This window comes from Sus scrofa, chromosome 16 (assembly GCF_054392235.1).
Source record: "Sus scrofa isolate SSC_HxYL_T2T_F1_AM1 chromosome 16, Sscrofa_HxYL_maternal_Yorkshire_Landrace_v2.0, whole genome shotgun sequence".
Lineage (NCBI taxonomy): Eukaryota > Metazoa > Chordata > Mammalia > Artiodactyla > Suidae > Sus > Sus scrofa.
In genome coordinates, this window is record NC_139398.1 from 22,679,655 (window position 1) to 22,707,623 (window position 27,969).

The 27,969-nt window shown below is 35.4% G+C and overlaps 1 protein-coding gene across 17 annotated transcripts in view; it reads right to left on the reverse strand.

Annotated features, from left to right (window-relative positions):
- Window positions 1–27,969, reverse strand: part of CDH12 (cadherin 12) — a 989,627-nt gene that overhangs the window by 647,039 nt on the left and 314,619 nt on the right. For 16 of the 17 annotated variants that reach the window (XM_085001686.1, XM_021077037.2, XM_085001675.1 and 13 more), the window contains one exon: window positions 12,079–12,160. The gene's annotated coding sequence lies outside the window, so the exon portion shown is untranslated. Of the gene's footprint in view, window positions 1–11,995; window positions 12,161–27,969 lie in introns of all 17 variants that reach the window. The other variant, XM_085001684.1, reaches the window with a different exon arrangement.

Sequence of the window (27,969 nt, forward strand, 5' to 3'; positions counted from 1 at the left end):
ACTGGCAATTACTCCTGTCTCCATCATTTCATTGTCTTGCAGTGATACAATGACTAACTATATATGACTGAACATTTTGAACCCACTGAAAGTACTAAGGCATGTTTCATATACCTTTTTTGAATCATGGCTAAATCTTCCAGGTTCCCAAATCACTGATGATGATCACAGCTCTAAACTCAAATTATTAGCTAAAGATTTAATGCATTGTAAATGTTGCTTATGATTTAGGCTCACTTTATCTAAATCACTAGATGAATACATTTTTTCCTTATTTTTTATAAATAACTATCTATTGAGGTGATCTAAAAGTTGAGTAACATTTTGTTAGGCAATTGTGGATGACAGGAGATAAAGCTGTCCCTTTAAAGTTAGAAAAGTATATGGATAACTTGAGGTAGGAGGAAAGGCTGAGTAAGTGAAAGGCCAGTGAGACAGGAATACACAGGGCTGAGAATGGGTAGAGAGGAGACAGGACCAGAGGTGGAGACAGGGCACCTTAAAATCTCCAATTAAATATCAGATACCTACGCCTAAATAGTAATAAACCATTGTGATGAGATGGCCAAGCAAAAGGAATCTGACACAAACCCCAGGGATGAGAAAATCATAAAGAGCAAAGTGACCAGAGTTCCCCATTGTGGAGCAGCAGAAATGAATCCAACTAGTATCCATGAGGATGCGGATTTGATCCCTGGTCTTGCTCAGTGGATTGGGGATTCGGCGTTGCCATGAGCTGCATGACGTAGGCCTCAGACATGGCTTGAGATTCCCACCGTGCTGTGGCTGGGCCTGTGGCTGGCAGCTGTAACTCTGATTCACCCCCTAGCCTGGGAACTTCCACATGCCGTGGGTGTGGTCCTAAAAACAAACAACCACAACAAAGAACAAAGTGACCAACATGCACATTGTGAACAGTGAGGTGGTTTTGGGTGAGATAGCATGTGTTGGGGCGAGTGAGCAGGCAAGGGAGGTAGTTTTGGTCAGGGTGTGGGCAAATGAAAATCCTCTCAGTGAGTAGGGTGTAGCTGAGAAATGGAAAGTCTTGTTGTGTATATGGTTTAGCACAGAGCACAGGGTGGCGAATGGCTCTAAATAAAGCTACAAAATGAAACCCAGGCCATGGGGGGACTGGTAAGATATATAAGGTCAGGAAAAATTTATCACTGGAATTGCCTATTGCTGCTCTGGAAATAGAAGGAGTACTCTGTGATAAGGCTGGAGAATTTGATTGAAGGCCTAAGTATACCCCAGAGACGTTTATGCCAAGTTTCGATATTCTCTAGCTTTAAGAAGATCCAGCTTGTTATGGAATGGAATGTGATGATAATTAAACTATCCGAAGGCCGCAACACAGCATCTTACACACTGGAAGGAATACAGGTTGCAAAAAGGAAACTCCCTTTTGCACAATCAATGGAGCAGTTATCCTGTATTTCACCTCTTCTGTCAGATCCAGAGGACACACAGGACATATGCTTTCTATCTGGTTTCAAAAATATGATGAAAAGACAGGCAACCCTTGGGGGCAAGAGGAAAAATGGATTTCACACAACATAGTGAGATGGAATAAATACCATGTTTAAAAAAATGAATTTCTCCATCCATCTGTCTCATCATATCATATGCAGTGAAAACTTTAGAGGAGCATACTGCTCTTCATGGAAACATTTCTTTAAAATGTTCATTGAGACTCTTTGGATATTGCCTATGTTAACAGGCTATTCATGTATGGGGAAAAGAACTATTAAAAGCTAGAAAAGGAGGTTATAGGTTTGTAGATATGAATGAAATTAGCAGGATTATAGGGCTCTATGTATTACATACAAATAATTTATTATTTCCAAGGAGCTTGTGCCTGCCCACAGTTTAAATAACAGACTCCATATGACAGGGATCCTTTGCTATGACATGAAGAGTATTACAAGTTGAGAGACACATACTCAGATGCACACATACATATACACACACCTATCTACACACACATATATAGCTAGATAGATTTGTATACAAATGTGCATGTATGTATGTATCTATATAAGAAATGAAAGATTAAGACATTTTATGAAATTAATGATGAAGTATTAGCAGAACAATATACAGCATAAACTTAGAAATACAAAATAAACATAGCTTAGAAAAAACAATCATGAAGAATATAATAGAATTTATGAAAAAAATATAAACTCAGTATAAATCTCTTAAATGTCTGCAATAAGTTAGCTTGCTTGAAATTAAAGGGGACTGGTGATTTCTGGCATCAGAGAAGTATAGAAGAGAGTATTACTTTCCCTCTAAATTCCAGAGGAAAACAGAAAAGTATAACCTATTTATTAGAAATCACTGACATTGATATATTACAGGATGGATATTGTTCTATACATAGGTATACACAAAATTAAATCATTTACTATTCATAATAACCTTATAAGATATTACACTCTCCTTAGATCTATAATGTCTTATAGGAAAAAAATGAGACATGGAAAGGTAAAATAACTACTCCAAGTTCAGACAACTAATAAATGGCCATGCTGGATTCAAATATAGAGACTCTAGTAGAAAGTCTATACTTATACCTTCTACAATTTGGAGCCAAATCTTAGACATCTAACTACTGGAACCCAAATTATCCAGGCAATCAAAAAGGCCCAGTGGAGTAGAAACTACTTTGTTAATCATTTGGTGAGTGATGCATTTCATTCTAGATTTGATGACATAAAAATGCGTTTTTTGTGTTGGAAAAAATGTGTCGAAACAAAATATATATTTATTTTGACCTGTGCTGCACTGTTATATTTCCCTGGTAGTTGGAAATATGTAGGGCATTTTTTTTTTTTTAATTTTGAACCATGAACCACAAGTTTGTTTCCATTTTGTTTAAAAAAGCATAGGAATCCCAAATGTTAAGTTTTAAAAAAATTTATAACACCTAAATAATCTGCATCCTCCCCCTCCCCCAAATTGTAGCTATATGGCTGGCTATGAGGAATAAGATCTTTAGAAAAGCTAAGCCTACTAAGGAGGCTCTTAAAAGGAAGTGAGGGGAGAGGACTACACCATGGAATCCAGGCCAAATAAGGCTGCAGGGTCCGGAGAAGATGCAGAAATCCTGAGAGTGTAATTAGAATAAGACAAAAAGCCATAAAGAAACTTATAACTGTAACATGAACCTATGAAATTCAGCTTTGCCGAAGAAATACTATCAAGAAATGACAGTAGAGGATTTCTGACCACAGAATGTAGAACACCATACATCATTGCCAGGCTGCTAGAACCACCTAATATGTTTGGATCCCAGCTTAATTATTTGTCTCTATAGGAGCCAGAATATGACAATTGTGTTAATTAGTGAAGTGATTCGGATGTTTGCCATTCTAAGCACCATAGCTAAATACGGAGATTTTTATAGAATTAGAAGAAGACATTCTACATCCTGATTAAAAACCAACCACATGGCTCCCTCAGATTTATCATAAATATAAATGATAATCTCTCCCACGTTCTCACATTTCTCTGATTTTCTAAGAACTATTTCTTTGTGATATCCAAAGATTAGATATAAATCTACTCTGAGACATTTTCTAAGGTAGTTCCATTAATAGAACATATAATATATAAGTCTGAAAAGCTCTTGTACCTGCATCTAACTACCTATACTACTAAAACTTGATCTTTCAAATTTCATCTCTATTTTCGCCATGGACATTTATTAAATAAACATTAAAATATTACATATTATTTAAGATTAGTTTTAGCCAGTGTTGCCAAATGATAGGAATGCACTTGCCCTAAGTATTCTTTTCATAGTGTCATGAATTGTAATGTCACAGATTATATTTGCAATTAGACTCAGATATGCAATGAAAATGTTGTGCCTTTGTTTTCCAAACTGATGACTTTTCTCATGAGCAACCTCACCTCTAGTTTAAAATTTTGTTAGGCCTAAAAATTTAAGTACTTTATAAATAGGTACACCAGGATCTCTGGGGTATTATATAGTCTTTTGCATCTTTCCCTGGTCTTGTATTTAAGATAAAGGGGGCTCATGTGACCTTGTAGAGATGGAAGGAAAAAGACTTTCTGGAACAGTGGTGATGCTGCCTTGTGGAGTTACTGGTGTCTGCTCAGGTGTGTTGAGTCTAGTTGCTTCCTTGAGCTTATTTGTTACATATTATTGATACTTTCAGCTAATAAATATATTATCTATTCTCAGCTCAGCCAGATCCTTCCTCTGTTAACCATCCAATTCCACCTTTCTCCTGAGGCTGCAGACATGTTGAGAGGTGTACAGACGTCTTCTCAAATACCCCAAAGCACTGAGCAAAGATCCCTTTGCCCTCATTGTGTCTAACTCCACCCTTCAATGAATGCTCTTTCTTCTCCTGAGATGAATTGATCCTTACTCTCTTTCATATCCACCTATACATATTTCCCCATAAAATCAGCAAGTAATTAGGGAATACATTTATTTTACTTCCTGTATGTTATAGTTTCTCAACTGACCATGAGGCAATAAGCCTTATGACTTAGCTGCTGTAGAAAGCACCACTCACACTGCCATCTTCCCATGCCAAGCTTTCATCAGTTCCTTAGGCCACATGTCCTGGAGTTACCCTGGGCCTTACTCATCTTTTTACACCACGCATATAATGTACCATCAAATCATCTGGTGTCAGTCTCCCTACTTCTCACTATCTGGTCTGCTGTAGCCCAGGTTTCAGCTACCATATTGCACACCTGTGTTACTGTGCTTGCCTTAAGGAGGGTTCCCTAATTCCAGTTCTGTGCCCCTATAGCACAAAGTCAACACCTCAACCAGAGAAATCACCTTCAATGATAAAATAGTTTATCATGGCCCCTGTTCTGTCCAGGCCCATCCAATGACTTCTAGTCTGACTTGGAGGAAAAAGCAAAGTCTCTAACTTACCACACAAGGCCCCTGTTTATTAGACATCACTTCCTATAATCCTTCCCCATTCTCTTTCTTAACTTTCATCCCACTGATTTTGCTGGGTTTTAATCAGGCACATCAAATTATTCCCACCTTGTCAACTTGAAATGCATAGTTTATTTTGGAATGCTGTTCTCTAGATATTTTAATAGTTGTTCTCAACTTTATCTCAAATATTCCCAAAGGTTATCTTATTGGGAAGGCTTTCTTTTAACCATGTTTTAAAATTTAGTGAAATACTATATCCCCTTTGCTTTACAACACAGAAACTTCCTATCACACTTCTCAGCTTATTTTGGCATAGCATTTCTCATTATCTATATACTGATTTATCTATAATTTAAATATAGTTTGCATATTATATAATTTCTTTGTTTTTATTCTTTTCACTAGAATGCAGGTACCAACATGGTAAGTAATTTTCTTTTTCTTTTTACAGCAGCATCTGCAGCATATGGAAGTTCCCAGGCCAGGGGTCAAATTAGAGCTGCAGCTGCAGGCCTATAAAAGAGACATGGCAACAATGGATCTGAGGTGCACCTGCAGCCCATGTTGCAGCTTATGGAAATGCAGATCCTTACCAAGTGAGCAAGCCAGGGAATCAAACCTTCATCCTTATGGACACTATGTTGGGTTCTTAACCCACTGAGCCATAATGGGAACTCCAGGTTTGTAATTTTTAATGATATATTTCACAAATTTATATACTACCCAGAGAGAGTCACTGGCACAAAGTAATGTATAGACTGTTTTCAATAATATTTTTGAATAAATTAATCCACAAATCTATAATTTATGTCCCCTTGCTGCTAAGCATGGAATGCTTTATGTAAATTAGGGAGAAAGCTATTAAGGAAGAAAACAAAGAAGAAAAGTGAATTAATTTTTGTCTGTATGATGCTCACTTTATAGAGGTATCTGAAATATAAAAATAAGAATTTTAAAATATTAAAATATATTTAATGTATATCATTTTTAAAATTCATTACTTATTTAATAATAAATTTAAAAAATAATTAAGATATGTAGGCACAGGTACAAATATTTGCTCTTTTTAAATAATAGTTTGTTTTTAGAAGGCTCTGGGACCCGTACTGTTGTCATTAAATAGTGTCATTATGAAGTCAAAAGTGATTTAGCCTATTTTTAGTGCAAAAATATACAATGTTTCTCTCATTTAATTATTATAATAGCACATTTACTTCATGCGGCAAAGAAGCCACATAAACAGAGACTCAAAATTCTCTTCCTTTCTTGCCTTGAATTGATCCTGGGAAATTCAACTCAACATTGTTAGAAAACAGATAAAGGAACAGTTAAATGTAATGGTGGACAATACAATAAAGTTGTTTTGCTCTAAAACTGTACATAAGCTTGCATCAGAGCATTTGATACTGTTGGGAGAAATGTAAATTGATGTAACCACTATGGAGAACACTATGGAGGGTCCTTAGGGAACTAAATATAGAACTACCATATGATTCAGCAAGGCCACTCCTGGGCATATATCCAGAGAAAGACATAATTCAAAAAGATACATACATCCCAATGTTCATTGTAGCACTATATACAATAGCCAAGACATGGAAGCAACCTAAATGTCCATCAACAAAGGAATGGATAAAGAAGATGTGGTACATATATTCAATGAAATATTACTTGTCCATAAAAAAGAACAAAACAATGTCACTGCAACAACATGGTTGGACCTAGAGATTATAACACTAAGTAAAGTAAGTCAGACAGAGAAAGGCAAATATCATGTAAGATCACTAATACGTGGAATCTAATAAAATGATACAAAAGAACTGACTCACAAAACAGAAACAGACTCAAAGATTTCAAAAGCAAACTTATGATTACCAAAGGGGAAACTTTGCAGGGAGGGATAAACTGAGAGGTTGAGATTGGCACATGCCTACCAAATGGAAAGAAAGATTATTTGTCCCAAAGAATGGGGTATAGGGTAGGGTACACTCAGTACAGAAGTAGCCCAAATTAAAAGATATGCTATGTTACTCTGATTGTTTTCAAACACCGGGTAATTGTGGCTTTCTAAATGTCAGGTGAAATCATGCTCAAATATGAACACAAAATACTTTTTAATGCTAAATACAAATACGTATTTTTCATTGTCAGCCACTCTGGATTAGCAGCACTATAGCCCCCCCCCCTTAACTAAAACAGATAGCTAAGTATTGGTTACATTAAAGAATCATTGACAAAGGATATTTGATATTAAATAAACCAGGGAATCAGAAACTAGAATTTATTTGTGTCTCCTTAATGGGCTCATTATCCTTGAAAAGTGATTTTATTATTCTCTGCTCTATCCTGGTGTTTTTATAAAACTGCAAAGTTCAGGTGTATCATGAGTCTAAGTGAAAAGAATACTGAGCAAATTAACAAATTAGTATTTTCAAGAGCTTTAAAATTTGATTAAAGTTTCTATCTTCAACAAAAAATGAAACTTCTTACTGTGTATGATTCCCTCATTTGCAGCCAAAGACCTTTGATTAGGATAATTTTTCAAATATAAACAATTAGTAACAGGCCATTTGTTTACTAAATGTTATAGAAGAGACCCAGCTGTCTTTATCTGCTTCATTTGACTATTCTGAAGTTAAATTTTTCTCATGACATTTCACTATTTAAACATGTTTAACTAAACATGAAGTTCTTTTTGGATTGGATTATTAAGGTTATTTTCCATATACTGTCAAAGAAGAAATATGTTTCAATCTAGGAAAATGATTCACTTTTCTACATAAATTGTCTCCACTTTTACTATACTGAGAGATATGTTTCATTTTGACGGGGAAGGGGCTTTTTTGAAAATCAGTTTAAAAATTACGTTCTGCTGACTTGCCAAATGGCAGGTCAATGCTAATAGAGAGAAGCCTTAAAAACTTTGACACCTTTCCCCCTGCAAAAGATTGGATGCTCTCTGTGTTCTAATCCTTGGCTTTCCAATTTGCCTTTACGAGGTTAAGAAGATGAATGCTCATTGCTTTTAATCCTTACCATGATTTATGAGCCTCTTGGTATCCTTTCCCCAGAGCAGCTACGACTATGTGGTTGTTCTGCCTGTTGCTTAAATTACACAGACATCTGCAAAGTAAATTATGGATTGTGGTCCCATGGACCATACGCAAGCATTCTCTTCATCTCTCCTGCAGGATATTTTTTTTTATTAGAACAAAGACCATGCACATTTTTACTTGCTTGTGTACTGAATGAATGAAAGCACAATGATCTGAATTATGACCTGTCACATAACATCAAAGCAGCATGACATGTAAACAGGATTGCTTTAAAGGTAGGAAAAAAAAAATGCACAAAAACCTTCCCATTTTCTTCTTTCTCTAAGGAATACCACCTTTAGGTTCTCAGAAGGAAGGTGACCTTTAAAATTAACTAAAAATATGTCCACAGAGTAAAGACACATATAAGTGACCTGAGTCTCCAAGTCTGCAAGATTTTAAGACCATCTTGTGGATCTTGAAAACTAAATATTAAGCAAAGAAAGAAAATTTCATGAAGGCACATCAATGGAACATTGATGTATCTTCTTTTAGATTTTGTTTTTTTGTACTGATATCACTTGTAGTAAACTTGTTTCAACATCCCCAGAAGCTTGCAGCAATCACAAGTAATTGGAACAATTCTTTCTTCTGAATACAAAGCCTAGCAGAGTCTAAGTTGAAATAGTCAACTTGTTCTGACTTTTCCTTTCTTTTCTGTGCTTATTATTCTATGTAGATGATGAATCATAATTCCCAATGACAAGGCCATTGTGAAATCCTAACAGGCATGTTTCAAATGACTAGCCTTTGACAATCACCAGAAATTAGAAATATCCCAGCATTTATTTTATTCAGATGCACTAAGTGCAACCCAAACAATAATACATCAGAGGAAAACTCCACTAACAAAAATACTTTAAAAGTGATTTCTAACAAGGCCTTACAAAGTTTATTTCTTTCTTAAACAGATAACTCTGTAGTTCACTTTTGAACCCTATTGTCAACTCAGCAGGATGCTGTGAGCACGAAAACCAGATATGCTCAAATCCAGTCCTGGCTGAGCAGATCTGTTGCTTGCTCTGTGTTTCCATCAATTTCTGTTTCACCACATCACTTCTGAGAAGCTATTTTCTCTTAGGGTCAGGTCCTGATATTCATACCAATGCCCTAAAGACTTTACTTTTAAAGATAGATCCTAGATTTGTTTGCCTTTGTGTCAGCTTCTCTGTTTATTTTCAACACTTGCCTTTTACAACCACACTTCACCTCTTTCTCCTATTGAAAGGAAATGTTAAAGGCATTCTTAAGGATTAGATTTGAGTTAAAGCCCTAAACTACTTAAATGTATCTCCAGATTAACAAATGTCTTTTTTATTACTCAATGAATTTTATTACATTTATAGTTGTACAATGATCATCACAACCCAACTTTATAGCATTTCCATCCCAAACTCCCAGCCCATCCTCCCAGCCCCCCACCTTTCTCCTTTGGAAACCATAAAGTTAAACAAATGTCTTTCGAATACTGACTATATACAAGTAATTTTCTAAGATATTATAGGGAACGGTCATAAATAAGATGAAACTCATACTCTCAAAAGACTTTGTGTGTGTGTATGTGTATGTGTATATATACACACACGATCAGATTATTTCTCTATCTTCAAAAATAAACAGCAACAAGAAGCATGGCTCCCCATTACAGAAAACATAAATCCTGCAGTCCAGATATGTTTTAAAATTTCAAAGTTCTTCATCATCTGTGCTTCTAGATTTATCTACCAACTATCTTATATTTGATATGCATTATATTCTCTAACTTCCCAAATGTTATAAAATGCAATACATATATATTATAATACATATCTTCATATCTTTTACATATCTATACTCTCTTAGCACTTCTCTTTAAAATCAGCTCAAATGCCCCCTTTTTTTGTTTCCCCTTCCCTCTCAACTATAACATATGGAAGGAATCCCATCCCAATCTCTCTACAATCATAGCATTTTTCATACTGAAACAAAACATATTCTGTAAATAGTCAAAGAGTGCTATTTAGCCTATTAAAAATCATGTTTTTTATCTTTTCTTTTTCATTTCCCATAATTTATCTTTTAAAAAGGATCTATTTACTTGTTAGGCAATCATGAATATAAATAAGAAGTGAGTAGAACAAATAGTAAATTTTATAAAGTGTTAAAGGAGAAATAGATTGCTCTTTCTTCAGAAAATAATTTACAAAAGGAGGTGCTGGGATTGTAAACAAGACCCAGGGCATTAATGTATTCAAAATTAAATTAATGATTAGACAAATATTTTAATATTAAAGTTGCTTGCCTTGATGCCTCTCTCTTCAATGTTCCTGGATATTACTCTCATTTTATTATATCATTCCACTGATATTACTTTCAGGTCTACTTTCATATGTGAAATTTATGAAAAATTTTACATTAAAAGGAAAACAATTTCAAGCTAGTCTCTTCAAATGTCTTCTGTATTAAATTTGAACTCTCTCCTTGATTGAAAAGAAGTGAACACTATAATTTCTTTAAATTTATTTATTCCCAAGTTATCTCTAAAGTATTTTATGTAAAATGATTATCAAACTCATGCATTTCTTTTTATCTTCATTATAGCATAGGGAGAGGCAAAAGATATTTAAGAAGAGTATGTTTCTCTGTTATTTGAATCTGTGGATGTTTTAAGCTTTACGGTAAAAGATGAAAAATTTTGCATTAATAATTAAAATGGCCTGGTATTAATTTTTTATTACTCATTCTTGTATCACAAATATTATTTAGCTTGATGAAATCATAGTTTTATAAGAAGGCTAAGCTGCCGGTTAGAGGAATAAAATCTAAGGTATTAACTTTTCCTAGCAATCAATCTTAGTATAAGTTTTGGAATGAAATCCTCACTCCAAAATTATTTTAAATCAGAGATTTAAAATTATTCAAATTTTATATAAAATACAAGCATTTTGCAAAGTAAAATTAAGAAATTTTCTATACAGTAGATCTGAATATTGATGAGAACAAACTGGAAGTAAATGAATGGCAACAAGAATTAGGAATCAGTAGTATTTCAAATAAAATGGTTAACAATGTTATTTCAAAGTTTTAATTTTGAGAAATTTAATCAAAAATATGTATACTCTACTCAAATTGACAATTTGAATTTGATCGATGATATAAATTTGAATAAATGTATCTCATAAAATAAAAGATAAAACAAAAAGAAAATATACAATTTTTCTACTTATTAAATATGAGTATGCAGAGAGAGTTTGAATAAATATCACAGCAAGATCCATAAAGCCACATTAGCTTAATTACATAGTTGCCTTATCTCTTTAACCTTTTCTTTCTGAGCTATTATATCATGGTTAATCTTAATTGATCACTGATTGAGCACTGAGAATATGAAACTTGTTTTGACTGCAGCCTAAGAATAGATATTACATTTACCAAGCAAGGAGTGTCAAGGCAGTGCTTTAATTATTGTCTCTAGAAGGTTAACTGTAAGTGTCTAAATCTCAGGGTTTCAATTTCTGCCATCAGCAAAGGAAAATCAGCCTACAATTGTCTTCCCAAGAAACAATCGCACAAGGCTCTGAATATTAATATTAATAAAGACAAGAACATCTGTGACATTGTCTCTTTGTTTTCTATGTCAGTGCTTCATCTGAGGTTTGCATTTGAAATAAGACGTATTCAATTTAACAAAAGTAATATCCACTAATTATGAGGGAGGAGACAAAGTGTCACCAGAAAGAATATAAAAGGAAGAAATCAATTTCTGTTCTTTAGTAAGTACATAGCCACTAGGTCTTCTCAAATCTGCATGTCAATTGAAACCATGTGAGAAAAATATAATAGAGTAGCTTACAAGTATAAAATTTTGGCTAAAAGAAATGGTTACTTAATTTTCTCAGTTCTGTCATTTTATGTCAACCAACAATAAATATATAAATGGTTGAATATTCTGATTTCTAATAAAATAGATATTTTAAACAGTAAATGAGTTTTAGAAAGAATTTGAAGTATTTTGTAAGAAGTTAAAAACGAGTATCTTGATGATATTTAAATGCTTCTTACCTTTAAGAAGGCTGGCATCCTTTAAAACGCCGAAGTACTGTTGAGTTCCAGGTAGACTAGACAACCAAATAGCTGAACAGAGCTGGAAAGACAGACATACAGTACTGTCATGCCAAATATATATTTCTGATATATATTTATTTTAGAGTATTTTACATTTACTTAAAGCTTCAAAGACAGTTCAGGGTTCTTGTGTTCCCCAAATCTTATTTCTCCCTTTATTAGCATTTTATAATACAATAGTTTATTTGTCACAACTTTTGATATGTTGAGATACATGGACTCAAATAAACAAATATAGATATATTATTGTGACTTCTTTAATTTTTCTCCTAAGGTCCTTTTACTGTTCCAGACAAATTGAATTTAGTCTTTATGTTTCCTCAGCCTCTTCTGGACAGTAAGTATTTCTCAGATTTCCCTTGTTTTTTATTATTTACTTATTTATTTTTAGGGCTGCAGTCACGGCATATGGAGGTTCCCAGGCTGGGGTTTGAATTGGAGCTACAGCTGCTGGCCTACACCACAGCTTCAGCAATGTGGCATCCTTAACCCACTGAGCAAGATAAGGGATCAAACCTGCATCCTCATGGATACTAGTCAGGTTTGTTATCCCCTGAGCCACAACAGGAACCCCAAGGTTTCCCTTGTTTTTGATGACTTTGCACAATCTTGAAAAGTAATGATAGACATTTATACAATATCCCTCAATTGGAATTTTCATGTTTTTCTCATGATTAGACAAAGGGGGATGAATGGTCTGTTTTTATTAGTCTGGCATTTGGAGGAAGACCACAGAGGCAAAGCCATTCTCATCACTTCATACCAATGATTCATGTTACCAGCATAATAACACATTGCTGTTGATACTAATCTCCATCAGCCGACTGAGACAGCGTTTGTCTCGATTCCATGCAATAAAATGACTTTTCTTCTCCCTTTCTATACTGTCCCCTGTAGAAGCAAGTCACTAAATGCAGCCCATGCTCAGGCATAGAAAGCCTACCTCTCCAAGGGGGAAAAGTCTACGAAAGTTGTTTCAAATTCTTTTGCAAGAAATATTTGTCTATTCTCTGCATCTTGTTTGTGTATTCATTCACTCATTCTTTCATTCAATAATTTATGTATATCAGTGTTAACTCATGGATATTTATTTTGTATTTTGTGTTATAATTTAATACTGCACTATTTTGTGGCTCAAATGGTTCCAGCTTTGGCCTTTGGGAGCTCTTTCTCTGGTTTTGTATCACTTAGATGAACCACAGCAGTTTGTTTATTGAGCATATATTTTCAGATTCCTTCCTTACATCTGACACTACAAGATAGTCCATGCTAATATTATATATTTCCTGTTTCAGCCCTAGACAGCAGTATTTTCAAAGATGCAGATTCCTTTTATTGGAGAATGGTATTAGTAACCAAAATTTGAACACTAGGTGTTTTCCTTGCTACTAGAACACCACTGTTTCTAAAATTTCTCCAGGGACTGAGCTAGGAAATATATATATTCATACTAACTTTTATATACTCATATATCTGTAGTTGTTTCTAATGTTTCTAAACATTATTTTATACTGTTTTCTCTGACCCTAATCATATAATCTACTCGAAATAAAGAGCATCCTGGGTTCAATAGAATATATTATTGAAAACACATTTTACATTTCTGTTTGAAATGTTCCTATTTGTGTAATACACCAGGATTGAATATAAAAATGGGTGTCAACCCAAGTGAAAAAATACATGCCTGGTGTTTGAGTCTGAAGAATCTTTGAAAACGTCCATGACTTTTATTGTCATTCATTCTTACTGAAGTTCCTCATGCTTAAAAAAGGGAAATAACCTTTAATAATGTGTGCGTACAACCACAGCTGCCTGATTGTTTTATGTCAAGTGTCATACACTGAAAAAACTGAAAATAAAAGGAGCTTGAGGAAATACAGATTACTTCTTAACAAATATATTTTCTTCTGTTGATATATCCTATTATTATATGTTTTATATAATTAGATTTTTTTAAAAGATGAAAAGCCTGAGATAGCAAGTTTACCTATCTGAGAAATTTTATTTTTAATGAATTTATACAATCAATAATGAAAATTAATATATATATATCATCTATTATAAGTAAATGATAACCAGAATACTTGGAACTGTTTATCTTCTTTTTTTTTTTTCTTTTGGTCTTTTCTAGGGCTGCACCCACGGCATATGGACGTTCCCAGGCTAGAGGTCTAATTGGAGATGTAGCCACCGGCCTATACCAGAGCCACAGCAACACGGGATCCAAGCCACATCTGAGACCCACACCACAGCTCATGGCAATGCTGGATCCTTAACCCACTGAGCGAGGCCAGGGATAGAACCCGCAACCTCATGGTTCCTAGTCAGATTTATTGACCACTGAGCCATGACAGGAACTCCTGTTTATCATTATTTTTATCACAAAAACTGAGTGGGATACCTGACAATAGTACATTCGACTTATAATCCATATGGGATCAATGTTATTTTCTAGAAGGAAAAGGATTCATTTTATCATTTTTATTCTGGTTTTATGGATTGTATGTATACACTCTCCCCACCAAATTCATATCTTAAAACATTAATCTTTTTATAACAATATTTGGAGATGAGGGCTTTGGGAGGTGATTAGGTTATGAAGGTGGAGCCCTCCTGATGCAATCAGTGCCCTCAGAATAAGAGACAAGAGAGCTTGCTTCTCTCTGCTTTGTGTCTGGTGAGGATACAAGGAAAAGACATCCATCTGCAAACTAAGAAAAAGGGCAATTACCAAGCACAAAATCTGCTGATGCCTTTATCTTAGACTTCTCAGCCTCTAGAATTGTAAGAAATGCATGGTTATTGTTTAAGCTACACAGTTTATGTAATTTGCTATAGCAGTCCAAGCAAATTAAGACATCTGGTAATCTTTAAGATGGCAAACCATTAAAATAAGAAATGAATTCAAAAGAAATTTTAAGACATTATGTACTTTTAAATTCTATTAGATATTTTGGTTAAAATGTACTAAAACTGGTATCAGTATATTCTGTGGCTGTGGCAAAAAATTGCCACAAATGTAGGGGCTTAAAGCAATAGAAATTTATCCTTTCATAGTTCTGAAGGCCAGAAGTCTAAAACCAGTATGACTGGGCTGAAATCAAAATGTTAGCAGGGCTGCTCTTCTGTCAGTATCTAGGAAAGAATGTGTTTCTTGCCTGTTTTAACCTTCTAGTGACTGCCATCATGCTTTATCTTGTGTCTACATCATCCCAACTTTTTTCTTTTTTTTCATGGCCTTGGCCATGGCATGTGGAAGTTCGTGGGCCAAAGATGAAACCTAAGCCATAGCAGTGACAAAGAGTCACAGCAGTGACAATGCTGAATCCTTAGAATCTTAATCATTAGGCCACTGGGGAACTTCCTACATCATTCCAATTTTAAAAGCTAGCATCTCCAAATTTCTCACTCCTCCTTTTCATGCTTTCTCCTCTCTGTTTTTTTAAATCTACTATGTGTATCACTTATAAGTATACATGTGACTGCGTTCAGGGCCCACTCAGACAATCCAGGATAAACTCGCATTTAAAGACCTTTAATTTTCATCTACAGACAAAAATTCTAATTTTAAAAGATACATGCACCCTAATGTTCACAGCAGCACTATTTATAATACTCAAGACATGGAAGCAAACTTGCACCTTGACAGATGACTGGATAAAGATACATATGTATATTACTCAGCCATAAAAAAATAAAGAAATAATGCCTTTTGCAGTAACATGGATGGACCTAGAGATTAGCATACTAAGTGAAGTCAGATAGTCAAAGACAAATATCACATGATAATTTTATATGTGTATTCTAAAAACAGATACAAATGAGCTTATTTATAAAACAGAAGTATACTCACAGATATTGAAAAGAAAATTATGGTTATCAAAAGGGAAAGGGTGGTCAAGGGATAAATTAGGAAATTGGGATTGGCAGATATACACTACTACATATAAAACAGAGAAACAACAAGGACCTACTGTATAGCACAGGGACTTATATTCAATACCTTATAGTAACCTATAATGGAAAAGAATCTGAAAAATAATGTATATACATGCATATGTATATATATATATATATACACAAACTTAAATATATATAGAACTGAATAATTTTGAGATGTATTCCTGAAATATTGTAAATCAACTATACTTAATTTTTTTTAGAAAATCATTAATCACACCTGCAAAAACCTTTTCTTGCCATATAAGGTAATACTCATAGTTTTCATGAATTAGAATATGGTTATGTTTTGTGAGGCCGTTTTTCAGTCTACTACAACCTTATAAATTTCCAAAGGAAAAATATATTAGAATAAAACAACTTTCCCATGAGTTGATTTCACATAAGACAGTGGGTTTAGGTCTAAAAGCGTTAGAAATATAATCAAACAGGGAATTCCCTTCGTAGCTCAGTGGCTAATGAACCCAAATAGTATCCATGAGGATGCAGGTTTGATCCCTGGCTTTGCTCAGTGGATTAAGGATCTGGTACTGCCATGAGCTGTGATGTAGGTCGCAGACTTGGCTTGGATGCCAAGTTGCTGTGGCTGTGGTGCAGGCTGGCAGCAGTGCCTGGGAACTTCCATATGCTGCAGGTGTGGTCCTAAAAGCAAAAAAAAAAAAAAAATAATCAAACACAATGAAAGATTGTTTTAAAATACAGTAAAGACAATATAGGACAGGCATCATTTTAACTTGCTTAGAGTGATAGATGGATATTATTTAATAATATAACAAGTTATTGATTCTTTCTCTCCTTATAGACTAGGATCACTGATAACCTACAATTATGTTGTGATAAGCTGAATAAAACCACAGGACTGATGTTTCAGAATTATACTTCCATTTCTTTAGTAACATATTAACTAAGGAAAACATTGGAAAAAATTAAAGGAAACACAAATTCTGAAGCATACTAACATTTGTAAATTATTGTTATTGGTACAATGCATGTGGTCAATTTTCAAGAGACCTTGAAAATAAGAAAAAACTAGTAATAAAATATGAGGGACAAGCAATAAATTATGAAGGGTGGGGGGTTGATAATTCAGGACATTATCAGAGATGGATAAAGGCCTGAATGGTTTAGTGGGATTTAAATCCTCAGCATTGTTGAGAAAACTGACCTCAGGACATAGAACTAAAGGCACTAGAAATTAGATATTTAGATGTCATGGGTATGTAGCAGTGGTTGCTCCATTTATGGAAAAAAAAATTGTTTGAAAAGTCTTCTGCCCACCCATTTTGAGAAACTGCTCACCAGAGATTATAGGTAGAAAAGATATCATCTTTGAGAGAGCAGATCACAGGTGTGGACTCATGTGTATGAGGTTCAGATTCATGTGCATATATGGTATAGACTTTAACCTAAAATATAAACATGAAATGATATGACACTGGTAAACCAGTAGAGTCTCAGGTGAATAAATGCAAAAATATCTTGAAGAGATTCTTTCACAATATAAGATGTAGACTCCCACAGTAGGGGAATAAGAGAGAGGAAAAAAGCAGAACACCATGAAGGAAAGTCAGAAAAAGCATTTAAATAAAAAATGTATTGCTTAATATCCAAAAATAATAATCTATAATAAACAAATTACAAATGTAAAAATCTTTAGAGTTAAAGAACAAAGTAAGAGTGTATCATAAGTATAACAAATGAATCAAAGCAAAAAACTTAAAAATACATGTATATACATAATATGCTACATATATTATTATACATTATTTGCAGATATACATACAAATTCCTATAAGCAGTCTTATAGGCCATGCCTAGATAATCCCAATAATCATTTAGGAGAGAAAAATCCCAAAAGTGTACATACCATGTTAGAAATATAAAATTAAAAACTTCTTCCTGGAGTTCCCATTGTGGCACAGCGGAAATGAATCTGACTAGGAACCATGAGGTTGCAGTTTCAATTCCTGGCCTAGCTCAGTGGGTTAAGGATCTGGCGTTGCCATGAGTTGTGGTATAGGTCGAAGATGCAGGCTTAGATTTGGAGTTGCTGTGGCTCTGGCGTAGGCCAGCAGCTACAGCTCCAATTAGACCCCTAGCCTCAGAACCTCCATATGCCACAGGGGCAGCCCGAAAAGAGAAAAAAAAAGTTCTTCCTATCAGATATAAAAAATTATTATAAAAGAAAATATTGCATTGCTACTGGCATAGATATAGCACAAAGTAAAAGAAAACAGAGAAATAATTTCATACCTATATGGGAATTTTATATGGAGAAGGAATGCCATTAAAATCAATGAGATAATAAAATATTAAATGAGTGATGCTAATGCATGAAATAGAAGTAGAATTCCTTTATCATATCAAGGGCAAAACTAACTTTGGGATGTGCAGAGAAATAAAAGCTGAAATTGGTAGAGGAAAATGTAGGATATTTTATGAAATTGAGTAAAAATTTTTCCTTTAAATGAAATGTTAATAGTGCAAAAAATAATGATACATTTGATTTAAATTTAAATCATGTATTCAAAATTAAACTTCAGAAAGCAAAGGAGAGTGTATGTCAGTGATTGTGAGAAGAGATTTGAAATTTGTGGGAAAAACTTTATAGATTATATTAAGAACCTCAATAATCAATGAAAAAAGTACATTTACAAGGATATAGGCCAGATATTTATATAGAAGAATACCAGGACTTCCAATAAGCATATAAAAGGAATTCAACATTAGCCATTACCAGGGAGATGTAAAAGAAATAGCAATGACAAGTCACTTTATACCTAACTAGATTTAAAAAAAAATTAAAACTTATTTTAAAGTCTAAAATTACTAATAATTTTAAAGCTGTGGAGGATGGAAACTTTCATATAGAGTCAGACGTGAGCACTGATAGAAGAATATTTGGCAAGAATAACTTTGAAGAATAACTTGGTAATATCTATTAAAGGTGACAATGCTGGTAATCGATGCCCCATAAATTTCATGCCTGAATGTAAACTGGAAAAAGTTTTACACATGTGCACAAAGAGGTATGTTTGCAGCAGCTTTGTTCAAATTCCTAAAGCATTTAGCATATGTAAATAATTGCTTTATATCATGATTTCAGTTACTAAATTGAAATATAAATATTTGCAAATATAAATAATAGCTTTATATCATGATTTCAATTACTAAACTCATGAAGATATTTTTGCTTATATTTTATAGAAAATATTTTAACTTGATATGTGCATGCATGCATGTAATTGCATGCATGGGAGTTTTTGTGCATATGAGTTCAGTACATATATTGTCAGATTAGAAGAGTAAGGGTTTGCTTTATTATGTTGTAATCACAATTAACCATATCATACCTAACTGATCCAAGAGCAGTCACAAAAACAGATCAGTATTTTGAGTTACAGACTCATAAATATTTGAAAACACAGTGGACCAGTCGATGAATTTTAATAAAAGCAGACAACACTAGATTCAGGAGAAACGTCATACTTAGTTAAGACCCTTAGGCAACAAAGGATAAGACCAGACTCACATTTTACCAATAAAGAGGATCTATCAAATAATTAGATACAATTTTAAGTGTTCTTCTGCCTGCATCTGGCATAAAAATAAATCCCCTTGTAATTAGCTAACCTATTTCACTGTAGAGTAGTAGTAAGGATGAACAGTAATGAAAATAAATAACACCAGAAATACATAGGTTGAGCGAAGTGTCAAAAACCAGGTACTAGTGTGCTACGACAAGACCCTGGGCACTAATTCCGGATAAGAACAGTCTGTAAAAACACAACTCACGAGACCATTTTAGCAAAGGTAAGAACAAGAACATCCAGGACTAGTAGTAGCTGAAGACAAGTAGTTATCAAAAGTGGAAAAAAATTGCAAGTTGGGCATAGACATATACTTCATTTCTAATGTCCCTACCACAATGAAAAGGGATTTGTAAACAAGGTTATAACATCTTTGTTAATTTAATTAAACATGGAGACCATTTGGCTGACGTGGCTCTTATGTCGCAGTAGCCTAAGTCAGTCAACAAACCCAAAACTGAGCCTGTAAATGCCTCAAGGTGACAACAATCACAGTCAACTAGTCACTAAGGTATAGACAAGAAATAATTTTCTTTCTTTCCTTCCACCTTTTCGGTGTAAGTCTCTACCTGAGCTCCTATTCTCAGAACTCTCCTAATCACTTGCATTGGCAGATCATATACACTCTAAAAATATTTAATATGCCTCAGTTTATATTTAAAACTTTTATTGATACAATATAAAACTTATTTTTTTAATTTATTTATTTATTTATTGATCTTTTTGCCATTTCTAGGGCAACTCCTGTGGCATATGGAGGTTCCCAAGCTAGGGGTCTAATCGGAGCTACAACTGCTGGCCTACACCGGAGCCACAGCAACGTGGGATCTGAATCGCGTCTCCGACCTACACCACAACTCACAGCAACTACGAGTCCTTAACCCACTGGGCAAGGCCAGGGATCAAACCCACAACCTCATGGTTCCTAGTCGGATTTGTTAACCACTGAGCCATGACAGGCACTCTGTAAAACTTATTTTATAAGTATTAAACAAGACCTAAATGAGGAGTGAGATGTCTTGTGTATTGAATCAGTTTTAAGATCAATTAAATAACTCCAGGCAGAAGGAATAAGTTTATTTCTGTTCTTTATTATTGAAATTGTAAAACTGGTATTGATATTGAATAATATGGAATAATAAAGGGTGAGAATAGCTAGTTCATTCATAGGGAAGAGAACAGATGATGGCTTTGTCCTACTTAATACTAAGACTTATAAAGTATGTTATTTAAAATAGTAAGACAGGAGTTGCAGTTGTGGCTCAGTGGTTAACAAAATCGACTAGCATCCATGAGCACGCGAGTTCGATTCCTGGCCTCACTCATTGGATTAAGGATCTGGCATTGCTGTGAGCTGATGTGTAGATTGCAGATGCAGCTCAGATCCTGAGTTGCTGTGGCTGTGGCATAGGCTGGCAGCTACAGCTTGATTCAACCCCTAGCCTGGGAACCTCCATATGCCACGTGTGCAGCCCTAAAAGGACAAAAAGACAAAATAAAACAAAGTAAAATAAAATAAAATGAAATATAAAATAGTAAGATGTAGGCTATCGAGAAGAAAAATTAATCAGTGAAATAGGAGACCCTTGAAACAGAAGTTCACACACGCATTTGAAAAACTGACAAGTAGCAGAGCAGATATAAAAATTTAATAGGGAACCATAGATTACTCAATAAACACTACTGAGAAACTTGATTATCTATAATTAAAAATATTCTACATTTTACCTCATTCCATATGCAAAAATAAATCCTAGGCACATTAGGCACTTAAATGTAAAATATCATATTATAAATGTTTTGACAAAATACATTTGTTAACTTGGAATAGGTAATTATTAGAAAAGTATTAAAATATTATACTCATGTAAATACAGTATAACACAGTGAAAACATTTGTGTTATCTTTATTCTTAAAAATAATTTAATAAATTCCTATAATACAGTGAAAAACATTTGTGTTATCTTTATTCTTAAAAAATAATTTAACTCAGAATTAAAAGACAAGTTATCCATTGTGAACCAAAATTTGTCATAGATATGGTAGTTAACCATTATCCAGATTATATAAAATAATTCTAAAATGCAATTAGAAGACAGTCTATTGTAAAGTTGAAACTTACAAAATGTTATTTAAGAAAAAAGGTAACACAAATGACTTTTAAAATCTTTCAATAATGGCCAAACTTACTAGTAAAGAGACCAAAGCCCATTAAGGACATCATGATGTATAATTTATAACCAAGTAGACAAAAATGAAATACATAAAAATGGCCATTGTTGAGATGATGAGGAAAAATTTGAACATTTATGTAGTGCTGGAAGAAATATAAATTGGTACAGTTCCTCTACAAATAACTTGTTATTACCCTGAAATATAATTTAAAAAATTTATATGTTAAAGTATTTAGATTTGTGGAAGTATTTATTTTATGTTGCCTGAAAATAAAGAGTGAACAATTATAATTGTAAATATTGCTTAAATATTTTAACACTTATTTGCATAATATTATATTCAAAATTTTGTTTCCTGACACTCCAAGATGTAATTGTTTTGAGTGTCTACAGGATGTAACGTCAAAATTGACAAACAGAAATCTTTATGAAATAGAGTAGGGTGACCAGAAGGGGGAAGCTCTTGTGCTCTGCAACAAAAGCAGAGCCCAGCAGGAAGAAGGAAGACATCTTTCTTAGCAAGGGCTCAGCCAGTGAAAAGCCTGGACTCTGTTTACTATGGCCCTCCCAATTTCCTTTTTCTCTCAAAAAAAAAAAATGTTTCTCCTCTCTTGCTGTCAGGGACTCAATATGGCTTGCCATGGTGGCCAATCCCTCATTACAATTATCTACTGATTTAGTATACACTCAACTTTGCTGGCGAAGTATCTGGCAGTGTGTTTTAGTTGAACATTTTGATGGCCTGTACAGGAATCAAAGACCCCCCTCCCCCAGTAGCTTTGGGGCCAGCGAGCAAATATGTGCATTACCCACAATTGAGCCCATTGTTGTTCACTGCTTTTCTCATCAACCCTCAACTCTGAAGGTGTTTCTTTCTCTTTGATCCAACCTCTCAGTTTTTGAAGCTATCTAGGTCTTACCTGGGAGCTATTTAAAGTTTTGTCTCTCTGGCTGGGTAAGTTCTCCTTTGCATACAACTACTCGTTTGGCATTTTAGTTTGATTTTGAGATCAGACTGTTTCAACCACAGCTGACCAACAACACTTTTGGCCCATTCCTTCCTGAACAGGGGCTACTTCACTGAAACTATCAGTTTTTCATCTATCGGCCTATTCCTTTGAAAGGGCTGTCCTCTAGGGGCTTGCTGAAAAAAATCCTTTGGCATGGCTCCTCTGGGAATCAAGATGTTTCCTTAGAATTGGATAATATTACATTTGCAAATTGTTTGAATTGAGCTATTTTAGCCACAAGCTCTTTTTTTTTTTTTTTTGTCTTTTTGCTATTTCTTGGGCCGCTCCTGCGGCATATGGAGGTTCCCAGGTTAGAGGTCTAATCGGAGCTGTAGCCACCGGCCTACGCCAGAGCCACAGAAACGCAGGATCTGAGCCGCGTCTGCAACCTACACCACAGCTCACAGCAACGCCGGATCGTTAACCCACTGAGCAAGGGCGGGGACCGAACCCGCAACCTCATGGTTCCTAGTCGGATTCGTTAACCACTGCGCCACGCCACGACGGGAACTCCCGTAGCCACAAGTTCTTTATGCTACTTGAAAATTCTTCTAATCTAGAGAGAAGGAAAAAACAAAAAAAAACCTCAAGTTCCCATTGTGGCTTAACAGTAAAGAACCTGACTGGTATCCATGAGTTTTCAGTTGATCCCTGGCCTTGCTCAGTGGGTTAAGTATCTGGCATTGCTGTGGCTGTGGAGTAGGCAGGCAGCTGCAGCTTCAATTCAATCCCTAGCCTGGGTACTTCCATATGTCACCAGTTTGGCCCTAAAAAAGCAAAAACAAAAACAAAAACAGAAAACAGAAACAAAAAAAACTCCACACATTAAGAAATGGTATCCCGGTTATCTGGGTTTTTAGAGTATCCCTTTCTTCAGGGTCTCCAGCAGATTTCATGTTAAAAACCTCAGTCCTTCCTCATGCACATTACTAACTAAATGGAATGACTTGGCCAAAGGCAATTTACAATATCAATGGCCATGGCCATTATAGGGAAATTTTGACATCCTCAAACTTAAAATGTTCTAAAAATGTAGTTAGACTATAATAGTTCAGAAACATATCTTTGCAAGTGAATTAACTGACGAGGGATTAATCTCCAAAATTTATAAACAACTTCTGCAGCTCCATACCAAAAAAACAAACAACCCCATCCAAAAATGGGCAGAAGATCTCAACAGACAATTCTCCAAAGAAGACATACAGATGGCCAAGAAACACATGAAAAGATGTTCAACATCACTCATTATTAGAGAGATGCAAATCAAAACCAGTCTGAGGTACCACCTTACACCAGCCAGAATGGCCATCATCCAAAAGTCTACAAACAAGAAGTGCTGGAGAGGGAGGGTGTGGAGAAAAAGGAACACTAGTACACTGTTGGTGGGATTGTAAATTGGTGCAACCACTGTGGAAAGCAGTATGGAGATTCCTCAGAAAACTAAACATAGAACTACCATTTGATCCAGCAATCCCACTCATGGGCATCTATCCAGAGAAAACCATGACTCACAAAGACACATGTACTCCAATGTTCATTGCAGCACTATTTACAATAGCCAAGACATGGAAACAACCTAAATGTCCATTAAAAGAGGAGTGGATCCAGAAGATGTGGTACATATATACAATGGAATATTACTCAGCCATCAAAAAGAACGAAATACCAGCATTTTTTGCAACATGGATGGACCTAGAAACTATCATGCTAAGTGAAGTCAGCCATACAATGAGACACCAACATCAAATGCTTTCACTGACATGTGGAATCTGAAAAAAGGACAGACGGAACTTCTTTGCAGAACAGATGCTGACTCACAGACATTGAAAAACTTATGGTCTCCAGAGGAGACAGTTTGGGGGGTGGGGGGATGTGCCTGGGCTGTGGGATGGAAATCCTGTGAAATCAAATTGTTATGATCATTATACAACTACAGATGTGATAAATTCATTTGAGTAATAAAAAAAATGGGGGGAAAAAAAGAAACTTAGAGAACTGAAAAGTATGCCTGTTTCAATTGGTATCTTGAGGATTCTACATTTATCAGGAATCTAAAATCATCTCTCTGCAAAATAAGATTTTTAAGGTAAGTGAAGTAAACAAATAACCCCAAACAGATAAAATGGCTCTCTAAGCCTTGGGCTCCCCTTCCTTAGCTTCTTTGTTTCAGACTGAGGCATGATATTAACTCAGGTAGTCAGTGTAGGAACATGGGATTCAATGCATTCTTTGATATGGCTATTGATTAACATTTATGGTTTAGGGCTCCAGAGAGTAAATCCCCACAGGCCTGTTTACTATAGAAAATGTGCCTTCCCCCAGACAGACCATAATCTCTAACCCACTCCTCAAGTGATAGAAAAGGGATGAGAGGAATGGTGACCTAGTCCAAGGGAAGAGAAGGACAAAGAAGTCATCAAATTTATGGGGACATTTCTGCCCCCAAACCCCTATTGGACAAGGACTGATAGAGGTAACTGAACAAGGCCAGTGGGAGAAAACCACATCTTTCTGGAACCCATGTTGGTACTCCCCCATCATTAAGGAATAAAATCACCTATAGGACAATAGATAAAGGGGGCTCTTCTCCCCCTTTCCAGCAGTGCTGGGAAATATCTGCTTTCCTTTAATAAGGACTTTTCTTGCTTGCTGCCTGTGTATTTGTGGAGTTCATTCTTTGACTGCCTTGACCAAGAACCCAGATTCTGCTATCAAGACTCCACCCCCAGTGCCATGTTGTTTTTCCCTAGGCTCCTCAGGGTCAGACTCTGCCTCTGGCACCATCTTCCCCTTTCTCTTCTTTATAGTCTCGATCCCCACACAATAATTGCTGAATTTTTTCTCTGAAATGCTCCCCCATTCCCTTTTGCTCTGAACTTTCCAGAATTTGTCACATTAAAATTAAGCCTTCTGAGGATGCAGAGGGTTAACTACTTTTTTTTTTTAATCTTTTTAGGGCCACACCTGAAGCATATGGAGGTTCCCAGGCTAAGAGTCAAATCAGAGATATAGCTACCTGCCTACCTCACAGCCACAGCAACACAGGATCTGAGCTGAGTCTGTGACCTACACCATAGCTCATGGCAATGCCGGATCCTTAACCCACTGAGTGAGGCCAGAGATGGAACCCGCAAACTCATGGTTCCTAGTCAGATTAATTTCCGCTGAACTGATGGGAACTCCCTTCTTTTTCTTTTTCTTTTTTTTTTTATTCCCTAGACTAAAGCTGAACTGCATGCCACAGTTAAAGTTTTTCCCAAAGTAACGTAAGACCCCATGGATTTCCTGAGGTGTTTAATATGGTCATTCAAAGTTATTAACCTGGTTTCTATGCCTTATATCAGCTAGTTCACATGTTTGTTAGTGAAGACCAGGCTCAGCATTGAATAAAAACTGCTAATTTGGAAAATCACTAAAATATCTCTAGAATTACAACCTGCAGACCAGCCCACTGACTTATTACATGATCAGGCTTAGACAACTTCCAGATGACTTTGATAGGGATGGAATAGGCACAGGTAGTTGTAGAAGTCCCATAGATAAAAAGGGAAACCTAGGGGACATTGGGAGATCACTGTAAGTTAATAATTACTCAAAAAAGCCATCAGAACAAGGCAGGCCTGCTTGACAAGTGGAAATGCAAGAATTGCCTTGGGTCATTGGGTGGGATGAAGCCTGCATTAAGATTCAGATCAAGAGCAGGAGTTTGAGGACCACCATTTGGCTGATTTGAATATACACCTTACCAGATACTAAGGAGGAGCTACTAAGAAAGAGGAAGAGGCAGTCTTTTCCAATCCCACTCCCCTTGGATAATAAAACTGTAGCCCACTGGATCCTGGGTGCAGAGCCTCCTTGCCTGACCGCTTGCATCTCTCACAAGTGTCCTATCTAATAAATCTATTTCTTGTCTATCACTTTGTCTCTCACTGAATGCCTTCTGCTCAGAGTCATGAAGAACCTGAACCTCAGTGAGTCTGACATCAGGTGAGTGATTCTAATTTAAAACGGTGGGTTTAAGTCCCAATCTGGGTTTAGCTTGGGTTTGAATCCCAGCACTTGGGTTCAAGTTCCAGTCTGTTCTGGCTAGGTTCAGGCTGTTAGTGCTGTCAGTTTCAATTTCATCAAGCAATTCCTAGAGCTGTTTCAAAGCCTGTTATATGGAATTTAGGCTTGTACACAGAAATCTGATGAATCTGTTCATTACTATTTCAACTGAGTTCAGAATATTTTTAAAGAAAATTCTTGTTTTCCTTCAGTTGTTTTCACCCAGGTAGCTTTTAACTCTATGTTTATTCATAGGCTGAACCAGGACCTTTCCCTTCTAGTAAACAGGACCAGGATAGAATGGGAAACTATGTCCACTCTGCATTTTGTTAATCTGTCAGAGAAGCTCTCTCATATTTTAGAAGAGTAACTGCAAAGGAAGACCACCAGAATTAATCTTTGAATTCCTGCAAATTAAAACTCCTCAGTGAAAATAAAACCCCTTGTTTCTATTATTATTAAAAGGAGCTAGGACATTGGCAAAGAGATTGTCACAAATTTAAGTGTTTTAGGCATCTTCAGCCCTCATTCCTGTCTTTCCAATGTCATCACAGTTCTCACTAATGGGGATCTGAGGAAGTACAGGGGCTCTTCCCATATTCCTCTCTCAGGTGGCTTGAGAAAACACTTCTCCAGATTGAAGAGGAATCTCTTCCAGTCCTAAATGACACTGGAGACTCACTCCTGGTGTTCAACCCCACCACTATAAAGCAGCCCCTGCCACAGACTACTAAAAAAGTTCAAATATCAGGGATCTCAAAATGAACATCAAGAAGTTTTTGTCTCTAAGCACATGCTCTTCTGTTCAGGCCTGTTGAGAGGTACACATCCTTTCTCTTTAGTTCCTTAACCTGATACATTTATTAGGCCAAGACTTAGAAAAACATCATGCCAGAATGTCTTTCTCCCAAAAGGGGGAAAATAATTATAGAATTTGATAGTAGTCATCAAAGCAATCAGCCACTTAAAGAGTTAAGTGACTCTTTAACATTTTAATTTATTCTGTCTCTGATGGTACTAGAGCTGATTCTGGCAACACTAATCAT